The sequence below is a fragment of the Harpegnathos saltator genome, unplaced genomic scaffold (assembly GCF_003227715.2).
Source record: "Harpegnathos saltator strain DR-91 unplaced genomic scaffold, Hsal_v8.6 scaffold28, whole genome shotgun sequence".
Taxonomy (NCBI): domain Eukaryota; kingdom Metazoa; phylum Arthropoda; class Insecta; order Hymenoptera; family Formicidae; genus Harpegnathos; species Harpegnathos saltator.
In genome coordinates, this window is record NW_020230072.1 from 310218 (window position 1) to 323836 (window position 13619).

Below are 13619 nucleotides of genomic sequence, written 5' to 3' on the forward strand. Positions count from 1 at the left end.
CTTAGCTTTTTACTACATGGGCTGAAAAGTCTTTGGCTTAACAATGAAAAAACGATTTTTTTAATGAAAAAAGTGTTTTATTCCTCGACATAATCTCCATTTAGAGTAATGCACTTAGTGTAACGGTCCGCTAACATTTCGATGCCGGTCTTATAGTGCTCGGTGTCAAGTCCCTCAAAATAGGCATTTGTTTCCAACTTGACCTCTTCATTCGAGTAAAATCTTTTACCAGCGAGCCACTGCTTCAGTCGGGGAAAAAGGAAATAGTCGCTGGGGGCTAGGTCTGGAGAATACGGGGGATGCGGGACCAATTCATTGCGCAATTTCTTTAATTTATCGGTCGTATCGCGAGCCGAGTGAGCTGGAGCATTGTCTTGGTGAAACAAAATTTTTTTCTTTGCCAAATGTGGCCGTTTGACCTTGACCTCGTCGTCCAATCGATCCAGTAATGTACAGTAATATTCTTTATTGATAGTTTTACCATGTTCAAGATAATCAATGAATATTATGTTATGCGCATCCCAAAAAATACTGGCCAAAACCTTGCCGGCTGATTGTTGTGTCTTCGGGCGCTTCGGACGGCTTTCACCAGGCAATAACCACTCCGCTGACTGCCGATTGGACTCCGGTGTGTAGTGATGGATCCATGTTTCATCCATTGTGACAAATCGACGCAAAAACTCCTTCTTATTGCGGTTAAACAGGGCCAGATTTTGCTTTGAAAGTCGAACACGTTCCGCTTTTTGCTCAATTGTCAAAAAACGCGGCACCCAACGCGCGCAAAGCTTTTTCATGTGTAAATATTCATGAATGATATGACCAACGTGTTCCTTTGAGATGCCTATGATGTTAGCTAGCTCACTCAATTTCATTTTGCGGTCATTCAACACGATTTCACTGATTTTCTGGATGTTTTCTGGAGTAACTGCCTCATTTGGCCTTCCTGAACGTGATGCATCATTTGTGCTCGTACGGTTACGACGAAACTCAGCAAACCAATATTTGATGGTTGAATTCGGTGGGGCAGATGTGCCGTAACATTTATCAAGCCATGCCTTTGCTTCAACAGTGTTTTTTCCCATCAGGAAGCAATGTTTAATCAAAACACGAAATTCACTTTTTTCCATAGTAAAGATAAATTCAGAGGTAACGTCACTTCGAAAGCTATAACTTGTACACGAGTCAACGAAATATCATGAAATTTTTACAGCATCTAAGTTAAGGTTGGTACTCTATAGGAAATATAAGGATTTTTAGTTTGTGGCGCCATCTATATGTCAGGCCAAAGACTTTTCAGCCCATGTAGTACTCCAGTCATCGAAGTCAGTAGATATCGAGAATTTGCAGAGTTTTGTAGAGATTTATTACAAATTGACCCTAATTTGCAACAGGATAACTTCGAGGAAATTCTCCTGTCAGCAGTCGGGGATGTTAAACACGAAATAAAAGAGAAACTCGTTAATTTAATAAAACAAATTGAGAATACCAATGATGAATTGGTGGATGATAATTATTCGGTTCAAATACAATTAAAAGATCATTCTGCTTTTGCTTTTGCTCCGAGGAAATTCGCGTTTAAAGAACATGAACAAGTCAGAGAAATAACTGATGACTTACTTCGTCGCGGAATAATCCAAGCTAGCGTTTCTCCTTATTGCTCAAGAGTTGCCCCAGTCAGGAAGAAAAACGGCTCTTTGTGTTTGTGCGTTGATTTACGTTCACTCAATAGTAGAGTATCAAAACAGAAATATCCATTTCCTCTGATCGAAGATTGCCTATCGCGCCTAGCAAATAAATCTGTCTTCACCTTACTCGATTTGAAGGACGGGTTTCACCAAATTAAAGTTCATCCTAACAGCACAAAATTCTTTTCTTTTGCCACGTCGGACGGGTAATTCGAGTATAATCGTTTGCCATTTGGTTACTGTGAAGCACCGGCAGAATTCCAAAAAGAATCGTGCAAGTTTTACAGCCTCTTATCCGCGAGGATAAAGTTATAGCATATATCGATGATATCATGATCTCTTCTATTTCGACTGAAACAAATTTACAAATTCTCCGTGAAGTACTTACTTTATTAAAGAAATATGGCTTCGCATTAAATTACAAAAAATGTCTCTTTTTAAAATCACAAATTGAATTTCTAAGATATGTAATATCGTCGCAAGGCATTACAATCAGCTCAAGACACACTGAATCAATCAAATCGTTTCCCAAACCAAAAACGGTCCACGAATTACAGAGTTTTTTGGGTCTCACTAATTATTTTAGGAAATTTATAAAAGATTATGCCCTTAAGGCCAAACCTTTGTCGGATTTATTAAAAAAAGCGGTTACATTTAATATCGATAGTTAGTGCAATAATGCATTCGATCAGTTGAAGTCGGAGCTAGTCTCGTATCCAGTTCTAAGGCACTTTAACCCCGCAGCTGAAACTGAATTGCACATGGATGCAAGTTCGCTAGGATTGAGTGCAATATTATTGTAGAAGCAATCCACGGGTCAATGGGCGCCGATAGCTTACTATAGTCAAGTGACTAATCAAGCCGAACAAAAATATTACAGTTTTGAACTTGAGATGTTGGCCATTGTAAAGGCTATTCAACGCTTTCACATATATCTTTACGGCGTTGCTTTTACAATAGTCACGGATTGTAACGCGATTGTTTATGCGATTAATAAGGCGAATTTAAATCCGCGCATAGCAAGGTAGACTTTGCAATTGCAGAATTACACTTTCAAAATAACTCATCGACCAGGGAAAAGAATGGCTCATGTTGACGCCTTGAGCAGACGGGTTTTTATCTCGAATCCTTTCCGTTGGAAAGAGAGTTGGAATTCAAACAGCTGCAGGATCCAAACTTGAAAGAAATTGCTAACCAGCTCGAATTTTCAGATTCCGACAGATTCGAATTGATTGACGGATTAGTATATCGGAAGGATATCGATCGATCTCGCTTCGTAATTCCAGACTCGATGGTAAACAACGTGATTCGGATACACCACCATCAAATGGCTCATTGCGGTATGGAAAAAACATACCAAGGTATTTATAAATCATATTGGTTCTCATCGATGAGGAAGCGGATCAGAGATCACATCGACGATTGTGTGACGTGTCTGTTGGCTGATACTACGAGTAACTCCAAAGAAGGCGAAATGCAGATTTCCCAGATCGCGTCTTATCCGTTTGAAATTTTGCATCTGGATCACTTCGGTCCACTGCAACAAACGCACGATGGTTATAGGTATGTTCTAGTGGTGGTAGATGCGCTTAGTAGATTTACCTGGTTGTTTCCTACTCGATCAACAGGATCTAAAGAAGTGTGTGATTGGCTATATTGGTTATTTAATATTTTCGGTGCTCCTTCGCTCCTAGTATCATACAGAGGCATTGCATTTACATCGCGTGAATTTTCTGACCTTCTTAAAGCCTATGATACTCGACACCAATTAGTTGCGGTAGCATCACCGTGGGCAAACGATATTGCCGAATGTGTAAATCGCTTCTTGAAATCCTCGTTATCTAAAATGATAAACGATGCTACTCAGTGGAAACAAAACCTGGGAAGACTGCAATACGTCATTAACAATACGCATCATGCGGTTATCAAAACAACCCCAAGTAAAGTTCTTCTGGGTTATGACAAAAAGAATCATTCTGATTACGATCTAAGCGAATTGGTTAATATATTAGCTAATATTGATGCTGATGTCGAGCGAACAAGAAACGAATCCCGAGACATAGCCTTGGAAGCTATAGAGAAAATAAAAAATTATAATAAGACTCTCTACGATAAGCGGCACAAAACCCCTACGCGGTACAAAGAAGGAGACTATGTGTTAGTAAGGGATGCGCGATCGAAACCAGGCGTCCATAGGAAATTAAACTTAAAATACAAGGATCCTTACCAGGTGGCCAAAGTATTGGACAAGAATAGATACGTCGTCCAGGACATACCCGGATTTAATATTACATCCAGACCGCTTAATACTATCTTGTCATCAGATAAATTAAAACCCTGGGTAAAACCCATTCCGCCGCGAAAAGATGTTTTACCTGAAAAGGAAAATAATACATAAGATAATACTATATATTACTATTTGCGTTATAATACTATATATTACTATTTGCGTTATGATACTATATATTTCTTTTTGCGTTTTTACTCACCGTTTTGTTTTGTATCACATCACAGCGTCGCGTGAGATTGATCTTCGTGTAACGATATTTCACTCTTGTAGCGAACATATTTGTTAATCTTCAACTCATTAGACATCCGAGTCGTATGTCTTATCAGGACAGTCGAGTTGTAAGATATAAATCATATGGCGACATCTCTCGATGTGAAAATGCGTATAGGTAAATAGGCTCCGATGTACAGAGACACCTATTTAGGATATAAATACTGCCGGGAAGAGAGAGTAGTCTCTTCTCTCTTCGGCAGCGGCAAGTCAAGTGTGCGAAATTCACTAAGCGAACTTCGAAGCAATCCACGAATGCATTACTGGTATGGTTTTGATTGTGTTAAACATAGGTAGTGACTCTTTCTGACGCATCGTGGTACCTACTAATTTCGATCGAACTATTACTAATCGCGGGTGTCGATCTATGCAGACTGCGTTCCGTTTCACGCATTATACGCGCATTTTCTACAGTATACGTAACATGAACTATATATAAATGCGCACATATGCGTGAAACGGAACGCGGCCGCAATCAGCACCGTCTTCTCTTCTCATCATTTCGATATCTTACCACTGCAAGTCTCACGAGTTTCGAAGATCATTACAGGTGATGACTCTTCTGTAAAGTTTCATTTACATTTAACATGTTAGAGTATTAAAGAGAGTGTGTAGTTATAAAGAAACGTCTCTTATTAAAGAGCTGCATAAGATTCCTTATTCACACAAGTAAACTTCCTATTTAAAATACGAAATAACGCTCGGTACATCCTACAATATTGTCTTCTTTGTTTACGCAATTTTACTCCAATCGCTAAACAGTCGTTTCTGTTACTCTCATTATGTTCACGATGGAAGCAAGATCACCTACGCGTTCCTCGAATTTCGTGTATTCTCAAATTTTCTTTTCTCTCTCACGCGCTCGAGTTCCCACTTTCTTTCTCTTTTTCTTTCTCTTTTTCTCTTCTCCTCTCCGCTTGATTCCTTCCAACTTGCCACGTACACTGATGTCAACAGCACGTTGGCGCACCGGATGTCGTATTAATAACGCGAACGAGGATCTCCATCTCCGACCAACGTCCACCTCCGCGGAGAACGTTCGAGCGAACTGAGCCTCTTTCCTCCCTGCCCTCCTCCTTTCTCTCTTTCTCCCTCGCGAAAATATTCCAACCAAGTCCGACACTTTGCACCGCATTTCCCGGTATCTTGCCGTTAACCCGAATTCTCGGGCGGCACGTTTCACTTTAAGTCCTTCCAGTCAACGAAATCGGATCCGCGCCGATCGGATCCGCGCGCTCGGTTGCTCACGCGCGCGCGCGGAAATAAACACTCCGTGAAATTTTATTTTGCGACGTACCGCGACGTAACGCCGGCGAGCATTTCTGCGTGGCGCCAATCGTTACCGGCAGTCGAGCATCGACCAGAGGAGGGTGGCTGGATTCGAACGGCGCGGCACGACGATGGCAGTCCCGCTGAAGCGCCGCTGAGAAAGAGAAACAGTGACGGGTGGTAGCTACCCTCAACCCGCTACCTCGTTCCATCCAGCTACCTACCTACCTACCTACGGCACGTTTCTCGATTATCCGTATTTACGGAAATTCCGTGCACGTTACACCCGATAACTTTCGTAACGGATTACTCGGCGAAAGTTTCACACCGCGGGCGGAAACTTATCCCGATAAACTACACCGTGCGAATCGTCAATGCAGTCAAATGGAGCCCGAGGCGCGCCGTCTCTTCAAACAAGGAGCAAGCAAGCCGCGGATCCCACGATCGCACCCGAACGTCTACACCTGTCGCATCACATCTCTCCCTCCTTCCTCCCTCTCTCTCTCTCCCCCCTCTCCCTCTCCTCTCCCCCCTCTCTCCCTCTCTCGTGTCTCTGCGCGTGTTTGCCTCTTTTTCGTCCCTCGGCGATCGAGCCGACAGAAAGATGCTACGAAGAATGAAAAAGCGAAATTGCGCGCGACGCGTAATTCGAATTCTGCAGGATAAAACGAGACGTTTGATCCTCTCTTTTGTTTCCCCTCCCTCCACGCCACTTCTTTCTCCCTTGACTCGATTTCGATAATACAGCGCCTGACGGTATTTTATTGATACCCTTCAAGCGCTCAGTAAAAGGTTACGCTTTGCTCGTCGATACGTTTATCGGGAATTTTCTTACGATAAGCGCACAGGATGTGACAACTGATACGTGTGAGTTTTTCCTTTTCACGCAGATACAAATCAATTTGCTGGTAAGACGTAATTCGTAGATACATTTACATGTATGTTCACGAATACTTGCGATATGCGTGTGTACGTTATGTCACTTTCATTCATGTAACCCAGAAATATCGAACAGAAATTTCAGGGAGATAGCGACAAGGAGAAAGGAGAGAGGGTGTGGAGGGGAGAGTTGATCGGATAACCAGCAAACATGTTTATACCGTTGTATAATTTCATCAAATGAGAAGCTGCTATCGATCAGAATCTAATGGTTTCCTCCTCTTTTGTGAGTTTCCGATATTACGTACCAAGTGGTACCTTCGAACTTGAGTAGGATATTCGCGAGCGATTTATATTCCGAATCGAATCCGACTACGTTGTCTATACATAGCTAATTATTTATTATCGTAACAGCTTCGATCCACCTTTGTTAGTCCCGATTGAGAAAATGTCTGCCTCAATTTCGCCGAACGAAAAGCAATATTTTTCGTGTACAATTGGTTCCGTCTCAGGCCAATTTTAACAATCGCTCGCATCACGTTGCACAAACATTTAAAACTGTGTCACTCGTCGTGTAAAATATCCACTCTATAACACGCGCAAACACTTTAATATCCGCGGTTTTGCAAGTTTTAATAGAATCGGACGGATACTTTTTCATTCTCCTTCTCTCTCTCCCCCCCTCTCTCTCTCTCTCTCTCTCTCTCTCTCCCTCTCTCTCTCTCTCTCTTTCTCCGTCTCTCTTTCACTTCCTCCCCCTCCTGGAAAATCGCGCTCGCGCTTAATGAAACGATCGCGATAATCCAAGCGACAAATCTCTCTCTCGGACAACTGAAATCGCCGATGCCGCCGTATATGAGTTGGCAATTCTTCGCTCGGAGCTTTCCGCCGTTTTAATCCGCAAGACCTAAATTTCACTTGATCCGCCAATTCCTGCCGGTACTCAGCTATCGCTGCGCAAACACATCTAACCCCATTCCGAATCGCGTCGTAATCGTGACCGGTTTCCTCCAATGTAATCTGATTTTGTCCAAGAGATCCTTTCTTATCTTTCGCCGCCGAACGAACTCTCAATCCGCGAATCCCCTGGACCCTCCGCGAGAAGCTTACATAATCACATCGTTATCTCTATGCATTTCTATATAAATATAAATCCGCAAATTAATCGTCTTCATAGCATCTGGCTCTCAATTTTGCAAGCTGAACTTTGTATGATCGCGCAAATGTCTCACGGAGAGTTCAGAATGTCAATAATTACTGCGAAGTTCAATAAATATATATTTGCAATTTTTGGACGCTGTTTTGTTTCTCTATTACCATTTTGTAAAGCCACAAACAGATTAATTATCAAATATGTAAAAATTAGAAAATAGCTATATCATTACTAGTTTTCTCCTCTTAATTACATTTTATATCCATGGCAACTGAAACTGTGACGCTATGCAATATTCTCAATTCAAACTTTATTCAGTTTACTGAAAACCAAAGAAAAATCCTGTTGCGGCAATCCGGTTATATTAATAAACCATTACATGAAAGAACGACAGTTGCACGTCGGATAGATGCGCGAGAGTCTTAGCTTTCTAACGAGCCTTCACCCGAGTCGGTATGACGCTTAAACATGAAGATATCGACGAGCGTATCGAGCAACGCACTCTCGATCGCCTCGTTGTTGGAACGAGGCGGCCCGCCGCAATATCGCGACTAGCGACGCATACCGTCACGCGTCGCGTTTATTTACGCTTATATAACATGTGCGTAACGTAGTCAGTCCTTCCCCCTACTCCGGCAAGGTCGGCGGCCAAGTCGACGATGCGGTCGTTCACAGCGTTCACGCTTGCGCGCTACGCACATACATGGCCGGCCGAGCACGTGCTCGACCGAGCCACGTGGTCGTCGCTCTCGCTTGCGCGCATGCCGCAACTTTAACAGGCTGTAACTCGGAAGCGAATCGACGTAGAGACGCGAGACAAAAAGCAATTTTCTTGGTACGCGATTCCGCGCGCATCTGTATCGCTTTTTTATCGGCGTTTCGAAATCGCCGACCGTGCAGACAAATGCGATGAGTTTCAATCGGAAACCCCATCACACTAGACATTCTCTCTTTCTCTTGATTACGACAAAATTTCTGTCGTACGTTTCACTGCGTGTGCGGAAGTGCGTTCGATCAACAATGAGATCTAACGAAATTTCTTTTTTATCAAGAATTCCTCGTTTATTTCTATAAGTTGCATCAGCTGGCTAAACTTTTACAATTTCGGAAAACTTTACAGTATGTAGAAATGTTGAAACGTTTCTCTCTCTCTCTCTCTCTCTCTCTCTCTGTTAATTTCTAGAATATATAATCTGTAATTAATTGTGATGCGTGAATATCATTTTTCTCCAAGTTCACCCTATTCGTCCCATTTCCTTCATTTTGTTTCGAGAGCCACGCGCGGCACGGAAAAAAGTGGCATCAAAATGATAACTTGGCATTTCGAAATTAATTAGCGCAGCGCCCAGACGGGCACAGTGGAGCACTCGTCCTACCTACAATACGCGGCCTACACGATCGCGTATGCTGTCGAAATCACAGCTTCGTTAGCGATATTACTCGCTCGTGGATTCAGGGATTATCCCGGCGTACAACCGTTGCAACGTGACGATGTATAACTCCGGGAGCTAACCGCGTCGTAATCACCGACGGTTTCGTCAAATTTGCCCTGATTTTGCGCGGAGTCCTCTTCGTCAGGCACATCGAATAACCTTTCGTGACGCAATGATTACATAACGCGGCCGATACGCGACGGCACTTCCGCCGTACACTCGTCTATCGGCCGTAAATGCGATTACCAGCGCGGAATGCAACCTCCCTTTGTTGATGCGAGCCAAAAGTGCATTGAATTTCGAAGCGGTAGTGAAGCTTTCCGTTTTCATAGCGCTCCTCCGCGCGAGCGGGATTTACCTCGCATCACGCCGCAATCGGAGAGCTCGCGCGCGTTCTTGAAAAGCGAGTGCCATCAGTTACATAGTTACAGGCAACGAGAGAGGAACGTGTCGCTTTTGTCAATTGCACCGTGTAACGTACAGGTCCACGCTCCGTGAGTAAATTAAGAATGCATCGGGGCCGTTCAGAATTACGCGCCGATCGAAGCTTCGATTTTCCCGAGTCCTCTTTTTCCCATTCTCTCACTCTCTCTCTCTCTCTCTCTCTCTCTCTCTCTCTCTCTCTCTCTCTCTCTCTCTCTCGAACGCGGCAGGGCCGAAAATCTCGACTATTAATGCGCGTTTATGCGGCCGTACGTAACATTCTGAGTCCATTCGTCGCGGTGACCGACAGCGAGACTAATATTTGTGCGCATTTTGCTAAATATCCTATGTCATATCCGACTGACGGGGTGTTTACGTTTACGTACAAGGTCAACATTTATAACGCGCGTTTATCGGCCGTCGCGCGATACCCCGGCCGCGCGTAATCAAAACTCGCGAGCGGTTTAATCTATGCGCGCGCCGTAATTCACCGTTCGGATTTACAATGCACTGACCATTACACGGTTGCCGCTAATTAGTCTAACAACCGATCCCGCGTCGAATTTGACCTAGTTTCACGCATAGATTGTCATTATCCACTGACAGCATGCGACCTTCCAATGCACGCGGCGCACGCGTATTGTGCGTGTGCATGTCGCTCCCGCACGTACGTCGCGGCGCGTTGCACTATTTGCCGGCGAGCGGAAACGCGGCCAGCACGGCTACCGCGCGCCGCTGGCGAAACGCATTTCCGCAATTGTCGGTGACTATACAGGGTATCTCAGAACTTTGGCACACGGACTCCGTAGGGATATAGAGCTAAGTGAGAGGAACAAAAAAGTCCTGTGCCATAATGTGAGATCGTAATAGTTTTTTAATTATAACAGCGCAAAGTTACGTGTGTGAAGTTGGCCCTGCACTTTTCGAATTTCGTATTTTTTCGAATTGTGCTACATTGTGCTACGTTTGTGCCCTATCGTGCCGCACTCCGCAACTTTGTAACTAAAAGCGTATTCAGGAAAATTAAGAAAAACAAAATTTTTGGTAGCCCCGCACTTTTCGAATTTTGAGTTTCTCTTTACTGTGCCATATTGTGTAATGTTTGTACTGATTTATGCCGCAAAGGTGAGATCGATAACTTTAATAAGAATGAAGAAATGGAATAAAAACGAAATTATACTAGTCCCGCACTTTTGACCAAATACCAGGTATGTAAATATGAATCCGGAATTTTTGTATAGAAAATACACGTTTATTGTATGAAAATGATAAACAATATTTTATTCGAAGTATTGCCCATCGCTAGCTATACATTTTTCCCACCTGTCTGACAATTTGTGGATGCCACGCCAAAAAAACTGTTGCTCTTTTGAGGCAAACCAGTCATCGAGCCATTTTCGTACATTTTCGTAAGAAGTGAAACACTGCTCAGCAAGTGCGTGTCCCATCGATGCAAATAAGTAGTAATCGGACAGAGCCGCAAGTCTGGTGAGTAAGCCGCATGCGAAAGTATTTCCCAACTAAACGCCTCAATCGTTTCCTTCACCAGTCTTGCTGTGTGTGATGGTATATTATCATGAAGCAAAATCACTTTGTGTTGCCTTTTTTGATATTCTGGTCGTTTTTCACGCAAAGCTTGATTTAAATCGATCATTTGTTGTCGGTAGCGTTCAGTATGAACGGTTTCGCCAGATTTTAGCAGCTCATAATAGATCACATCCTTCTGATTCCACCAAATACAGAACATTGTCTTCCGTCCATAGCGATTTGGCCTTACAGTCGATGTCGATGGTTCGCCTGGAGTTACCCATGATCTTTTACGCTTAGGATTCTCAAAATATATCCACTTTTCATCGCCAGTCACAATTCGATGGAGAAATGACTTTCTTTTGTACCTGGCGAGCAGCATTTCGCAAGTGGTTTTTCGGTTTTCCTGCTGTCTTTCATTCAGTTCATGTGGAACCCATTTTCCCATCTTCTGAATCTTTCCCATGGCTTTCAAACGTATGGAGACGGCTCTCGTGTCACATTTAACTGATCCGCGAGTTGTTGTTGCGTTTGAGCGTCATCCTCATCCAACAATGCTTGCAATTCGCTGTCTTCAAACTTTCTCGGTGGTCTTCCACGTTCTTCGTTTCTCACGTCAAAATCGTCACGTTTGAATTTTTTTAAACCACTCAAAGCACTATGATTTATCAAGAGCATGCTCACCGTAAGCTTCGATAAGCATTCGATGCGATTCTGCAGCAGTTTTCTTCAAATGGTAACAGAAAATCAATGCTGTCCGCAAATCGTAGCTTTCAGGCACAAAATTCAACATGTTCAACGCTATTACAAACTATGCTGTTGCATGAAACTTGTATTGTTGTGAGTTGAAAATCTTTGTCAGATGTCAACAAATGGAAATGGTGCCAATGACACGGTTTGACGGTTTGACGGTACATCGACAGCTAGGGCCATCTATGGGCAAATTCCGATTTCATATTTATAGACCTGGTAAATCCAACTTTTTTTGAGAAATTGGTACTAATTTGTGCTATGTTGTGCCGTTGGAAGAAACTCAATATCCACTTCCGTTTAGTAGATAAAAATATTGAAATTAAAATATAAAATTACAAATAATTATTTTTACAATATATTTATCATACTTCTGCGAGTTGTGCTGAGTTGTGCTACTCGAATACAATAAGAATACGCACAAATATTTTTGAAAAACCACATGGGTGAAAAAATATTCTACTGGAGGTGGTGGGGGTTAACAAACAATTTCACATTTTTGAATTTCTGAAAACTGTACTGCATTGTACTGACGAAGTGCAATATTTTTTCCTAATGACAAAATGTCGTCAGACTAATAGATATCGCAGCACAGGTAACAAAGGGGAATAAATTTTAGGAATTAAAGCTTCACACCCCCATAATTTCTAAACCATGACAGATAATTAAATTCCGCGAGTTGTGCTGAGTTGTGCTACTCGAATACGATAAGAATACGCACAAATATTTTTGAAAAACCACATGGGTGAAAAAATATTCTATTGGAGGTGATGGGGGTTAACAAACAATTTCACATTTTTGAATTTCTGAAAACTGTGCTGCATTGTGCTGACGAAGTACAATATTTTTTCCTAGTGACAAAATGTCGTCAGACTAATAGATACCGCAGCACAGGTAACGAAGGGGAACAGATTTTAGGAATTAAAAGCTTCACACCCCGTAAGAGACAGAGACATGGATTGTACGATCAACTTTTAAAATATCATTTGATTAAGCCTACTAATACCATATCAGATACTGAATCCACTGAAGACGAAAACCTGAGTGATCATTCGGGCACTGATAGGAATTTATGTTTTATTCTTGTTATCCCACAAAAAACATGGCGCGACATAGATTCCGAGTCAGTAATTTATAAATCTAATATAAAAATAGGAAGAAGATGTCTTTGCCTCTGTCTCTGTCTCTTACGGGGTGTGAAGCTTTTAATTCCTAAAATCTGTTCCCCTTCGTTGTGCCCTGTGCTGCGGTATCTATTAGTCTGACGACATTTTGTCATTAGGAAAAAATATTGCACTTCGTCAGCACAATGCAGCACAGTTTTCAGAAATTCAAAAATGTGAAATTGTTAGTTAACCCCTACCTCCAGTAGAATATTTTTTCACCCATGTGGTTTTTCAAAAATATTTGTGCGTATTCTTATTGTATTCGAGTAGCACAACTCAGCACAACTCGCAGAAGTATGATATTGTGAAAATAATTATTTGTAATTTTATATTTTAATTTCAATATTTTTTATCTACTAAACGGAAGCGGATATCGAGTTTCTTCCAACGGCACAACATAGCACAAATTAGTACCAATCTCTCAAAAAAAGTTGGATTTATTTGGTTAAAAGTCCGGGGTTAGTATAATTTTGTTTTTATTCAATTTCTTCATTGTTATTAAAGTTATTGATCTCGCCTTTGCGGCGCAAATCAGTACAAACATTGCACAATACGGCACAGTAACGAGAAACTAAAAATTCGAAAAGTGCGGGGCTACCAAAAATTTTGTTTTTCTTAATTTTCTTGAATACGCTTTGAGTTACAGAGTTGCGGATTGCGGCACAATACGGCACAAACGTAGCACAATGTAGCACAATTCGAAAAAAATACGAAATTCGAAAAGTGCGGGGCCAACACACGTCGCAAAGTTAGGTGTTTTCCACGCCCAGTACG

The 13619-nt window shown here is 42.2% G+C and overlaps 1 protein-coding gene across 2 annotated transcripts in view; it reads right to left on the bottom strand.

The window, feature by feature from the left end:
- nolo (ADAMTS-like no long nerve cord) overlaps positions 1-13619 on the bottom strand; it is a 266805-nt gene that overhangs the window by 56901 nt on the left and 196285 nt on the right. The gene's annotated exons all lie outside the window — the stretch shown is intronic.